This window comes from Leucopleurus acutus (genome assembly GCF_964270905.1).
Source record: "Leucopleurus acutus genome assembly, chromosome: X".
Taxonomy (NCBI): Eukaryota; Metazoa; Chordata; class Mammalia; order Artiodactyla; family Delphinidae; genus Leucopleurus; species Leucopleurus acutus.
In genome coordinates, this window is record NC_139148.1 from 51873383 (window position 1) to 51884627 (window position 11245).

The 11245-nt window shown below is 42.1% G+C and overlaps 1 pseudogene across 1 annotated transcript; it reads right to left on the reverse strand.

Annotated features, from left to right (window-relative positions):
* Positions 1-504: 504 nt before the first annotated feature.
* Positions 505-1516, reverse strand: LOC309978566 (Y-box-binding protein 3-like; annotated as a pseudogene). The gene has a single exon. The product of its transcript is annotated as a Y-box-binding protein 3-like (transcript).
* Between the last annotated feature and the right edge of the window lie 9729 nt (positions 1517-11245).

Below are 11245 nucleotides of genomic sequence, written 5' to 3' on the forward strand. Positions count from 1 at the left end.
GCAATGTCAGAACATCTTCAATATCAGATAATCTTCATTTCTGTGTTAAAAATAAAAAATAATTTTTAAAATTACTTAAACTCATTCACCTGGGGATACAGAATAATAGCTGTGGTCCTGGTCAGATCTTTAAAAGGAATAGATTCAGAGGTGTGTGTGTGCCTCTGTGTGTGTGTGTGTGTGTGTGTGTGTGTGTGTGTGTGTGTGTGTGTACAGAAACTACTAAGGCAGATGGTATGAGGGAATTTAGAAATACATAAGTCTTGTAATTTATCCTTCCCCAGCCCCTGGGGAAGGGGCATGTATTTTTCTCAGGGCACAAATCTAACAGCCACTGTGGATGTCTGGACTGCGTTGCAACAAAAGGGCATTATCTCTTCAAGGGGACATCACCTGCAGCCCAGGCCAGGGAGTTCTGGGGGAGGGAGCCAAGCTATTACTTGGCCCGGATGGCAGAGGGGGCATCCACGACCAGGGGGTTCTCCTCCTCAGGGGCGCTGCTTTCTAGTCCACAGCAACAAAGGCAGGTGTTTCAGTAGGGTTCTTCTTGATCTTGCCCGCTCTTCTCTCCAGATCCTGGCCCTGGACGCCAGGCGCCTGCTGTGGGCGGCGGCACGGGTTATTGGGGTGGCGGGATCCATAGCTTGGAGGAGGCCTCTGTTGCAGATCGCCGTCGGCGTCATGCCTGCTCTCCCTGTGCTCCTCCTCCAGCTCCGCAGAGATGCCTGGTGAGGTTATTGGACCAAGAGTGGTGCCTCAGCCCCTAGGGCGTCTCAACAGGTGGCTGGGGCCCCGATGCCGTCATGGCTCACCCTCGGGACTTGTGTTCTGTGCGGACACTGGCAGGAGGTTGGGCCATGGGCCGCTGGTGGTAGCCAGGATCGATGGGCAGCAGGTCACGGTTGGGGCCCTGCGGCAGGGCGGGAAGCGCCAAGGCCTTTGGCCTTTGCGGTGGCCAGGCCAACAGCGCCTCAGGTCCTGGGACGCGGTGAAGCCTTCGCCGCTGCCCTCGCCTTCGGCAACGTCGTGCTCAGCGCCCTTCGGACTGTGTGGTGGCGGCGCTTGGCCGTGGATAGAGAATCCCCGGCGAGACTGGGGGCTGTGGGCAGCATAGCGGCTTCCCTCCACTGGGGCGCCCGCTCACATTAGCGGCCTCGGTGCCCTGCTCACCCTGCACCACGTGGAACTCGATAGTCTCGCCTTCGCCCACACCGCGTTCGAACTTGCGAGGGTTGTTCCGGGGGATGGCCGTCTGGTGAACGAACACACCTTCCTGGGTATCATGCCTGCTGATGAAACCGTACCCATTCTTCACGTTCAACCACTTGACAGAGCCTCACACCCTCTTAGCGATGACTTTCTTGGGCACCTTTCCTTTGGCACCCACCACGGTGGCCTTGGGGATCGCATCCCCGCTGAGGTTGCCAGCACCTAGGGCTCGGGGCAGATCTCCACCTCCCAAGGATGCCAGGTGTTCCTGCGATGCTTGAGGGGAGACTGAAGAGGCCACCTCCATGAGGGAGGCTTCTCCAGCCTCACTCACGAGGCCCTCCTTGCTCTTCTTTCTCAGAGAAGCTGAGGGAATTTGGCCCTCTGTGACTGGAAGGTGGGGGAGGGGCTGGAGGCAGGAACCTCTCCAAGAGGGTTGTGGGTCAGGGCCAAGGGTTCTCTGGCTTCACTCTGAGACTCTTGGAGAGGCCTGTGGGTTCTCCTGGGGCTAGGGGACGCAGACCAAACAATGGCTACCATGGTGATGTTTCACTGTGTGGGGGCAGGGCCTTCCTAGAGTGGGCTCTGAGCTGGGGGGCCGGGCAAATGCACTCCTCCCCATGCTCCTGCAAGCACGTCACAGTACCTCGTGGTTTCTGGTTGAGAGGAGGCACACTTGAAGCTCTAGGGAGTGGTCTTGAACACCCTCTTACTTGCTTGAGTGGATGTGAGGAGAGGACCTAACTTCCATCCCTCTTCCTTGGTTGGGGAGATTCACAGCCTCCTAAGGGCACTCTCTCAATATTTTCTCCAAAAACCGTGGTCCTCTTTCAACCCCTGGTGTGCCCTCTATATGGGTGAGGCATTTTGTGTAACTTGAGGCAAAATGACAACCGCATGATGTTAAGACCCAGTCAAAGTAGCCTGCTGTGGTGTTTGTTTGTTTGTTTTGCTTTTGTTTTCTGGCAGGGGAGCAAAGGAAGGCTGCCAGGGCTAGAATGCTCGTACTGAGAGGACACTAAAGTCACGCAGATTTATCCAGACTAGTGTTAAGATTGCGTTGACCTAAAACAAATAGACTGTCAGGTATTGCCCCAACAAAAATGGGTTTATTCCGGATCAACAAAGAATTGCAATTCAGGGTCTGCAACCATGGTGAGCCAAGTGGACATACCCCCAACAGGGAGAGGATAACTCTTTCAAAGAGAGGAAGAGGAAGTTAGGAAGGCTATAGTAAACAAATTGTCCATTGGAGGCTGAGAGTTGGAAGTGTGGTGGCTTTTCTTTGGCTGAGTTGTGACAGTCTCTCATTGGCCGAGCTCTTGCCAGGCAAGAAGAGGAAGTCTTTATGTTTCCTGTTGGGCTCTGTTGTCGTCATAGGGTGTGAGAGCTCACCGTTCTAGCCTCCCAACTCTATTTTAATTGAAGTTTCTCTTTATTAATTTTTATACTCCTCCCCTTTGATCAAGAGCTTTCTCTGAAAGCATCACTGATCAATGGTCCGATTTTCCTGTTTCAGCAGGTTTTTGTCCCTAAGTGTCAGGAAGGACTTTTCCTTGGTGTACTATCCCATGTTAGAGTGAAAGTGCACAGTTTGGAAACCTATTGAAGTCACATTAGAGTAACAAGGAGGGGCAGGAGGGAGAACTGTTAGGCACGTTTTATCTAAAGTTCGTGTTATCAAGATCATACACATAGGAGATCATCTGAAGCATTATGCCACCATCAGGGGTTTGGCAGACAAACTTCCAACAGGCCTAATCTGGATATATTGGGAAAGCTGTCTTATCAGTTATTGTCTGCTTCAAATTCAGAAAACCTCTACTTTCATATCACCAGATGACGTGCAGGTCCATTCAGGATTGGTGCTTTCTTTAGGTGTGTCACGTGAGTTCAAGGGGCTATCCCCTGGAGCTTGGTGGCACAAGGGTTTATTAGCAGTACCTGATAGGGGCTTTTCCTAGCAAGGTTGAAGAGATTCCTTCTGGAAATGTCTTTTCCAATAGATGAAATGTCCAGGTTGCAAGGTGTGATGCTTAGTATCTTCCTCTCCTGAAAGCACACTGTGAAAAGATTGCTCTATAAAAACATGGTTATTTATAATAGAAGCAATTAGGCCTTTGAAATATCAGAGTATCTCTCCTTTTATCAGTTGTGGCTCAAAAGAAGCAGGAGTCCAGTGACTATCCTGTGACTCTCAGAGGGTGAGAGTTTGTGAGTTCCAAAAGGGGTGGTTCTGAGATTCAGAAGGACCAATGGCAATACTTTTGGCAAAGGTAATTTGAGGGCCTCTAAAAATTTTGCCAACTGAGTCTTAATAATGCCGTTAGTGCATTTGACTAAACCAGAGGATTGGTAAGTGCAGTGAAAGTGCTGTAAAACTGGCCAAACAGTGCAGACTGGTTGAAGTACCTGACCAGTAAAATGGGTGCCTCAATCATTATGAAGTTTGAGAGGAGTTCCCCAGATAGGGATAATCTTTTCCAAAAGGACTTTAGCCACAGAAGAGGCAGTAGCCTGTTTGCAAGGGGAGGCTTCAGTCCAGTGTGAAAATATACAGACCATGACTTAAACATGTTTATATCCACAAGGTGGAGGAAGTTTTTTGAAATCCTTTTTCCAGAGCCTGAATGGTCCATTAGGCAGTTTAAAATGGCCGGGAACCGTACAGATGTTCTTCTCTGGGCTGTATTTTAGACAAGTGGGACAAGTGTACATTCAAAGAAGATATACAGATAAAAAATAAGTTAACACAAACATGATACACTTCGTATGCCATTAGAGAATTACAAATGAAAACAATAAGACAGGACTACACACCTATTAGAACTGCTAACCTCCTCCCAAAATGAAAACATCAAATACTGGAGGATGGAAACAACAGCAACTTTAACTCATTGCTAAAGGAACACATTTACGGCCTCTTAAGAAATAGTTTGACAGTATTTTCCAAGGCTAAACAAGTCTCACACCTTGGGATCCATTGAGGTAGGCACTTTTTGCCCCCTTGTTAATGTTTCCCCACCAATATTGATTCATAAATGTTATCATTTTGTCGGTAGGCCAACTCTTGTTATCAAACCAACAATTGTTAAATTTCCAATCTTGTTTCCCTTTTCTGAGGCCAAATGTTGGGCTTCTCTAGCCAGTTTTTCTAAGTTATAATTTGGGGAACTATCCCTATGAACCATCACAGAGGTTTTTGTCGATTACTTTAAGAGCAGCATTCCTTGCGGAAATATCAGCAAGGTGATTTCCCTTAGCTTCCAGAGCATCGAGTTCAGAATGCCTCAGGATCTTGATAATAGCTAAAATGGCAGGTAAATGTATTTCATCCAATAATCCCTGAACATAGAGGCCACTTTAAATTTCATTTCCACAGGAAATAAGGAAGCCATGTTGCTTCTACAACATTCCAAACTCATGAGCTACCCTGAATCTACTACCAGTATCAATATTGGTAGTTCTGCCCTTGGCTAAAGTACAAGCCTTTGTAAGGGTGTATAATACAGCCTGGTGGGCAGAAGTAGCCATACGTAAAGGTGCTGCCTCAACAATATCAAAAGGAGTGGCGATAGCATACCCAACACAATATTTTTGCCGCTGTCACCTTTTAAATAAGAACAACGAGAAGTCAGTGTAACACAAAGGAATTTCCTGCAGATCATCATAATAAGTCAGCATTAAGTAGTTGTGAGGGACTTTTGTCAGTGATGGAGGGGAGAAGAGTAACAGGGTTAAGCTCATTAGAGTGTAAAGGAGTTATGTGAGGAGCAGTTAACAAAAGGCCTTCATAGCAGGTGAGGCAGCTGACTAAGGGATGTTGAGTGTGATGAGAATTCAGGAGGGCTTCTACTTCATGAGGTACAAAAATGGTTAAAGCAGCTCCCCCATGATTTTTCTCAGTGGGCTTAATCAAATGGGCAGTGGTGGGAATGCCTCTAAGGCAAGGGAGGTATCTGCATGCCACAGGGTCCATTTGCTGGCTATAACACCCTATGGGTTGATGATGGCTCCTGTGTCTTGTGGTGAGTACCCCCAAGGATGTTTCTTTCCTTTACATACACAGAAAGGTAAAAGGGAATCTGATCATTGGGAAGCCCAAGAGCAGGTGTGTTTGTCAAACTCTCTTTTAAGGCTACGTCATCTGATTCTTCCCATAAAAGTAGATTGGTGTTGTTGTTCTTTAGGAAAACTTGCAGAAGTTAGGCCATAAGAGAGATTCTTTAATCTAATTTCAGCAGTAACGAACTAGGCTGAGCAAAACTTTTCAGTTGGTGCTTAGTTTTGGGTTTTGGGAAACTTAGGACACCATGAGGCCTCTCTGGATTTAGGTGTAGCACTTGTTCTGATATCAGATGTCCTAATTATTGAACCTGGGTTTGGGAAAACTGAATTTTTTTCCTTGACAATTTTGCATCCTTTTGAGGCTACAACCTTTAACAAAGGGATGCTGTCTTCTTGTGAGGAGGCTTGGAAAGGAGGGCAAAGAAGCAAATCATCCGCATATTGCAACAACGTAGAACCCCTAGAAAACTTTATATCAGCAAGATCAGCCTTCAGGATTTGTGAGAAATAAGAAGAACTCTCATTAAAGCCGTGATGTATTACTGTCCAGGTGAATTGCTTTTCTTCCCAGGTGAAGGCAAATAGGTGTTGGCTAGCTTCGTCAACTTGAATACTAAAGAATGCACTGCATAAATCAGTTATGGTAAGGAACTTGCTCTGGTGGAAATGGATGTTAGTAGCGTATGAGGGTTAGGAACAACAGGTGTTGAGGGATAACAATGTTGTTTATTGCTCAGAGGATCTCACACTGGCAAAATAGGAGTATTACCAGGACTAGTACAAGGGACAATGAGACCTTGAGCCTTGTAGTCTTCTATTAGGGGCTTTATGCCTTGAAGGGCTTCTTTTTTTATAGGGTATTAATTAATTCTGGGGAGAGGTTTTGAGGGATCTATATGAATCTTAATGGAATTTTGCCAATATCAGTTTGAGATTTTGCCTGTACAAAGGGTGGCAGCAGATTCAATAAGGACAAATGATCAATGTTTCCAGAATCAGCTCTAGTGCCATCAGAGCCACAGCAAATTAAAGAGGTCAAAGAGTCACTTAATTCACCTTGTTGGGTGCTATGATAACTACTTTCAAATTCTAAGGCATAATGTTTTCCTAAAAAGCCTCAGCCTAATAAATGGATAGGAGCTGGGGAAATAAGGAGAAAAGGGTGTGTATTTCTCAAAGGGCCTAAACAAAAGTAAGTATGTTCAGAGACAGAAATCTTTTGAGGTTCATTCACGATCCCAGTATTTGGTCTGTTTTAGTGCTCCAAGGCAGGGGCTGCTTTATAGTAGTTGGGGTTGAGCATCGAGAGTGTGGTTCCAGTGTCAGTTAGGACTGGAAGACAGTCATCCCATATCTGGAGCCATGTTTCCCCAAGCTGATTAAGAGGGAGAATTGGGAAGCACCCCTGTAGTTCCTCGGAGCCCTTTCATTGAAAATTGGGGGGATGTTGGACAGGCTGGTTGGAGAACTGAAGGTGCCTGAAGCACTTGAATTTGTCACAATCTCTTCACCAATGCCCTGGCTCTTTACAATACTAGCAGAAAATAGGAGGGTTTCTGTTTTGTTTAGGGGCTTTTATTTGCTGGAGATGAATATTAAGAATTTTAGTTGTCTTCCAATCAACATTGTGGAAATGACTCCAAAGAAGATATACAGACTGCCAAGAAACACATGAAAGAATGCTCAACATCACTAATCATTAGAGAAATGCAAATCAATACTACAATGAGACATCATCTCACACCAGTCAGATTGGCCATCATCAAAAATTCTAGAAACAATAAATGCTGGAGAGGGTGTGGAGAAAAGGGAACACTCTTGCACTGTTGGTGGGAATGTAAATTGATACAGCCACTGTGGAGAACAGTATGGAAGTTCTCTAAAAATCTACAAATAAAACTACCATATTACCCAACAATCCCACTACTGGGTATATACCCTGAGAAAACCATAATTCAAAAAGAGTCATGTACCAAAATGTTCATTGCAGCTCTATTTTCAATAGCCCAGAGATGTAAACAACCTAAGTGTCCATCATTGGATGATTGGATAAAGATGTGGCACATATATACAATGGAATATTACTCAGCCATAAAAAGAAAGGAAATTGAGCTATTTGTAATGAGGTGGATAGACCTAGAGTCTGTCATACAGAGCAAAGTAAGTCAGAAAGAGAGAGACAAATACCATATGCTAACACATATGTATGGAATTTAAGGAAAAAAAAGTCATGAAGAACCTAAGGGTAAGACAGGAATGAAGACACAGACCTACTAGAGAATGGACTTGAAGATATGGAGAGGGGGAAGGGTGAGCTGTGAGAAAGCGAGAGAGAGGCATGGACATATATATGCTACCAAACATAAGGTAGATAGCTAGTGGGAAGCAGTCGCATAGCACAGGGAAATCAGCTTGGTGCTTTGTGACCACCTGGAGGGGTGGGATAAGGAGGGTGGGTGGGAGGGAGATGCAAGAGGGTAGAGATATGGGAACATATGTATATATATAACTGATTCATTTTGTTGTAAAGCTGAAACTAATACACCATTGTAAAGCAATTATACTCCAATAAAGATGTTAAAAAAAAGAATTTTAGTTGTCTTCCTTTTAGGTGACCCCTCTATAATGTGAGAAATCTTGTTTGCCAGTTAACTAAATTCTTAGAAAAGTACCAACTTCCTAGACTGAACCAAGAAGAAATCGAAAATATGAACAGACCAATCACAAGTAGTGAGACTGAAACTGTGAATAAAAATCTTCCAACAAACAAAAGTCTGGGTCATGAGGCTTCAGCTCGAGACCTAGGTACACATCCAGACCGAAAGTGAGGGGATAGAAAAAGTATTCCATGCAAATGGAAATCAAAAGAAAGCTGGAGTAGCAATACTCATATCAGACAAGATACACTTTAAATAAAGACTATTACGAGTGACAAGAAAGGACATTATATAATGACCATAAGATCAATCCAAGAAGAAGATATAACAATTGTAAGTAACTATACACCAAACATAGGAGCACCTCAATTCTATCAAAATTGAGGTTATCCTATCTCAAAATTTGATAGGTAAACTCTATCAAACATTTAGAGAAAAGCTAACATATGACTTTCTCAAACGCTTCCAAAAAATTGCTGAGGGTGGAAAATACCCAAACTCATTCTGTGAGACTACCATCACCCTGATACCCAAACCAGACAAAGATAACAGAAAGAAAGAAAATTACAGGCCAGTTTCACTGATGAACATATACACAAATATCCTCAACAAAATACTACCAAACAGAATCTAACAACACATAAAAAGGATCATATACTATGAGCACGTGAGATTTATTCCAGGGATGAAAGGATTCTTAAATATATGCAAATCAATCAATGCAATGCACCATAGTAATAAATTAAAGATTAAAAAACTTATAATCATCTCAATACATACACAAAATGCTTTCAAGAAAATTCAACACCAATTTATGATAAAATCTCTCCAGAAAGTGGGCATAGAGGGAACCTACCTCAATATAACAAAGGCCATATATGACCAAACCCACAGCAAACATTATTCTCAATGGTGAAAAAGTGAAAAAAAGTTCCTTTAAGATCAAGAACAAAGCAAGTATGTCCACTCTTGCCACTATTATTCAACACAGTTTTGGTAGCCCTAGTCATAACCATTAGAAAAAAATAAAGAAATAAAGGAATCCATTTTGGAAAATAAGAAGTGAAACTATCACAGTTTGAGGTTGAAGTGATACTATACATAGAATATCCTAAAGATGCCACCAGAACACTACTAGAGCTAATCAATTAATTTGCTTAGGTTGCAGGATACAAAATTAATTCTCAGAAATTTCTTGCATTCCTATACACTAACAACGAAAGGGCAGAAACAAAAATTAAAGAAACAATCCCATTTACCATTGCAACAAAAATAATAAAATATCTAGAAATAAACCTCCCTAAGGAGGCAAAGAACATGTACTCAGAAAACTATAAAACACTGATGAAATAAATCAAAGATGACCTAAAGAGCTGGAGAGATATACCATGTTCTTGGATTGGAAGAATCAATATTGTGAAAATAACTTTACTCCCCTAAGCAATCTACAGATTCATTGCAATCCCTAACAAGTTACCAATGGCATTTTTCACAGACCTAGAACAAAAAATTTTACCATTTGTATGGAAACACAAAAGACCCCAAAGAGCCAAAGCAATATTAAGAAAGAAAAAGGGAGTTGGAGGAATCAGGCTCCCTGACTTCAGACTATACTACAAAGCTACAGTTATCAAGACAGTATGCTACTGGCACAAAAACAGAAATATACATCAGTGGAACAAGATAGAAACCCCAGAGATAAACCCACCCACCTATGGTCACCTAATCTTTATTATGTTGAGGTAGGTTCCCTCTTTGCACACTTTCTGGAGAGTTTTTATCATAAATGTGTGCTGAATTCTATCGAAAGCTTTTTCTGCATCTATTGAGATGATCATATGGTTTTTATTCTTCAGTTTGTTAATGTGGTGTGTCACATTGATTGATTTGCGTATACTGAAGAATCCTTGTATCCCTGGGATAAATCTTCCTTGATCATGTTGTATGATCCTTTTAATGTGCTGTTGGATTCTGTTTGGTAGTATTTTGTTGATGATTTTTGCATCTATGCTCATCAGTGACATTGGCCTGTAATTTTCTTTTTTTTGAAATCTTTGTCTGGTTTTAGTATCAGGGTGATCGTGGCCTCATAGAATGGGCTTGGGAATGTTCCTCCCTCTGCAGCTTTTTGGAAGAGTTTGATAAGGATGGATGTTATCTCTTCTCTAAATGTTTTATAGAATTCACCTGTGTATGCAGCAAAAGCAGTCCTAAGATGGAAGTTTATAGCAGTCCAATCCTACCTCAAGAAACAAGCAAAATCTGGAATTAACAACCTCTCCTTATACCTAAAGCGACTAGAGAAAGAAGAACAAACAAAACCCAAGGTTTGTGAAAGGAGAGAAATCAGAAATATCAGAACAGAAATAAATGAAATAGAAACCAAGGAAACAATAACAACAATCAATGAAACTAAAAGCTGGCTCTTTGAGAAGATAAACAAAATTGACAAACCTTTAGGCAGACTCATCAAGAAAAAAAGGGAGAGGATTCAAATCCATAAAATTAGAAATGAAAGAGGAGAAATTACAACTGACACTGCAGAAATACAAAGGACCATAAGAGACTACTGCAAGCAACTATATGCCAATAAAATGGACAACCTGGAATAAATGGGCAAATGCTTAGAAAAGTACAACCTTCCAAGACTATACCAGGAAGAAATAGAAAATATGAACAGACCAATCACAAACAATGAAATTGAAACTGCAATTAAAAATTTTCCAACAAACAGAAGACCAGGACCAGATGGCTTCAAAAGATGTGACTCTTGAACTCAGTTCTATTAAGAAGTCCAATGCTATTCTAATTCTTGTTCTTTCATACACGACCTGATTTTTCTTTCACAGAGTCTTTTGTTTTATTTTCTGTTTTTTTAGTATATTATGACTGAACAATGATGGGCCTTTGTGTGCCTGGGGACTGTTTTCTTAATTGAATTTTCAGAAAGTTCCTATAGAAACCAACAGATTTTTGCATGTTTATTCTGTATCCTGATACTTTACTGAATTTGTGTATTAGTTCCAACAGTGTTTGTGAATTCTCTAGGGTTTCCTATATATAAGATCATACCATCTGCAAACAGATATTTTTACTTTGGTCTTTATGAATTAGATTCCTTTCCTTTCTGTTTTCCGGCATAAATTCTCTTACTTTCTAGTACTATGTTGAACAGAAATGGTGAGAGTGGACACCCTGGTCTTGTTCCTCAACTTAAGCAAAAAAAAATTCTTTTAACCATTAAGTAGAATATGGGCTGTGGGCTTGTCATGTATGGCCTTTATTATGTTTGAGGTACAATGCTTCTATAT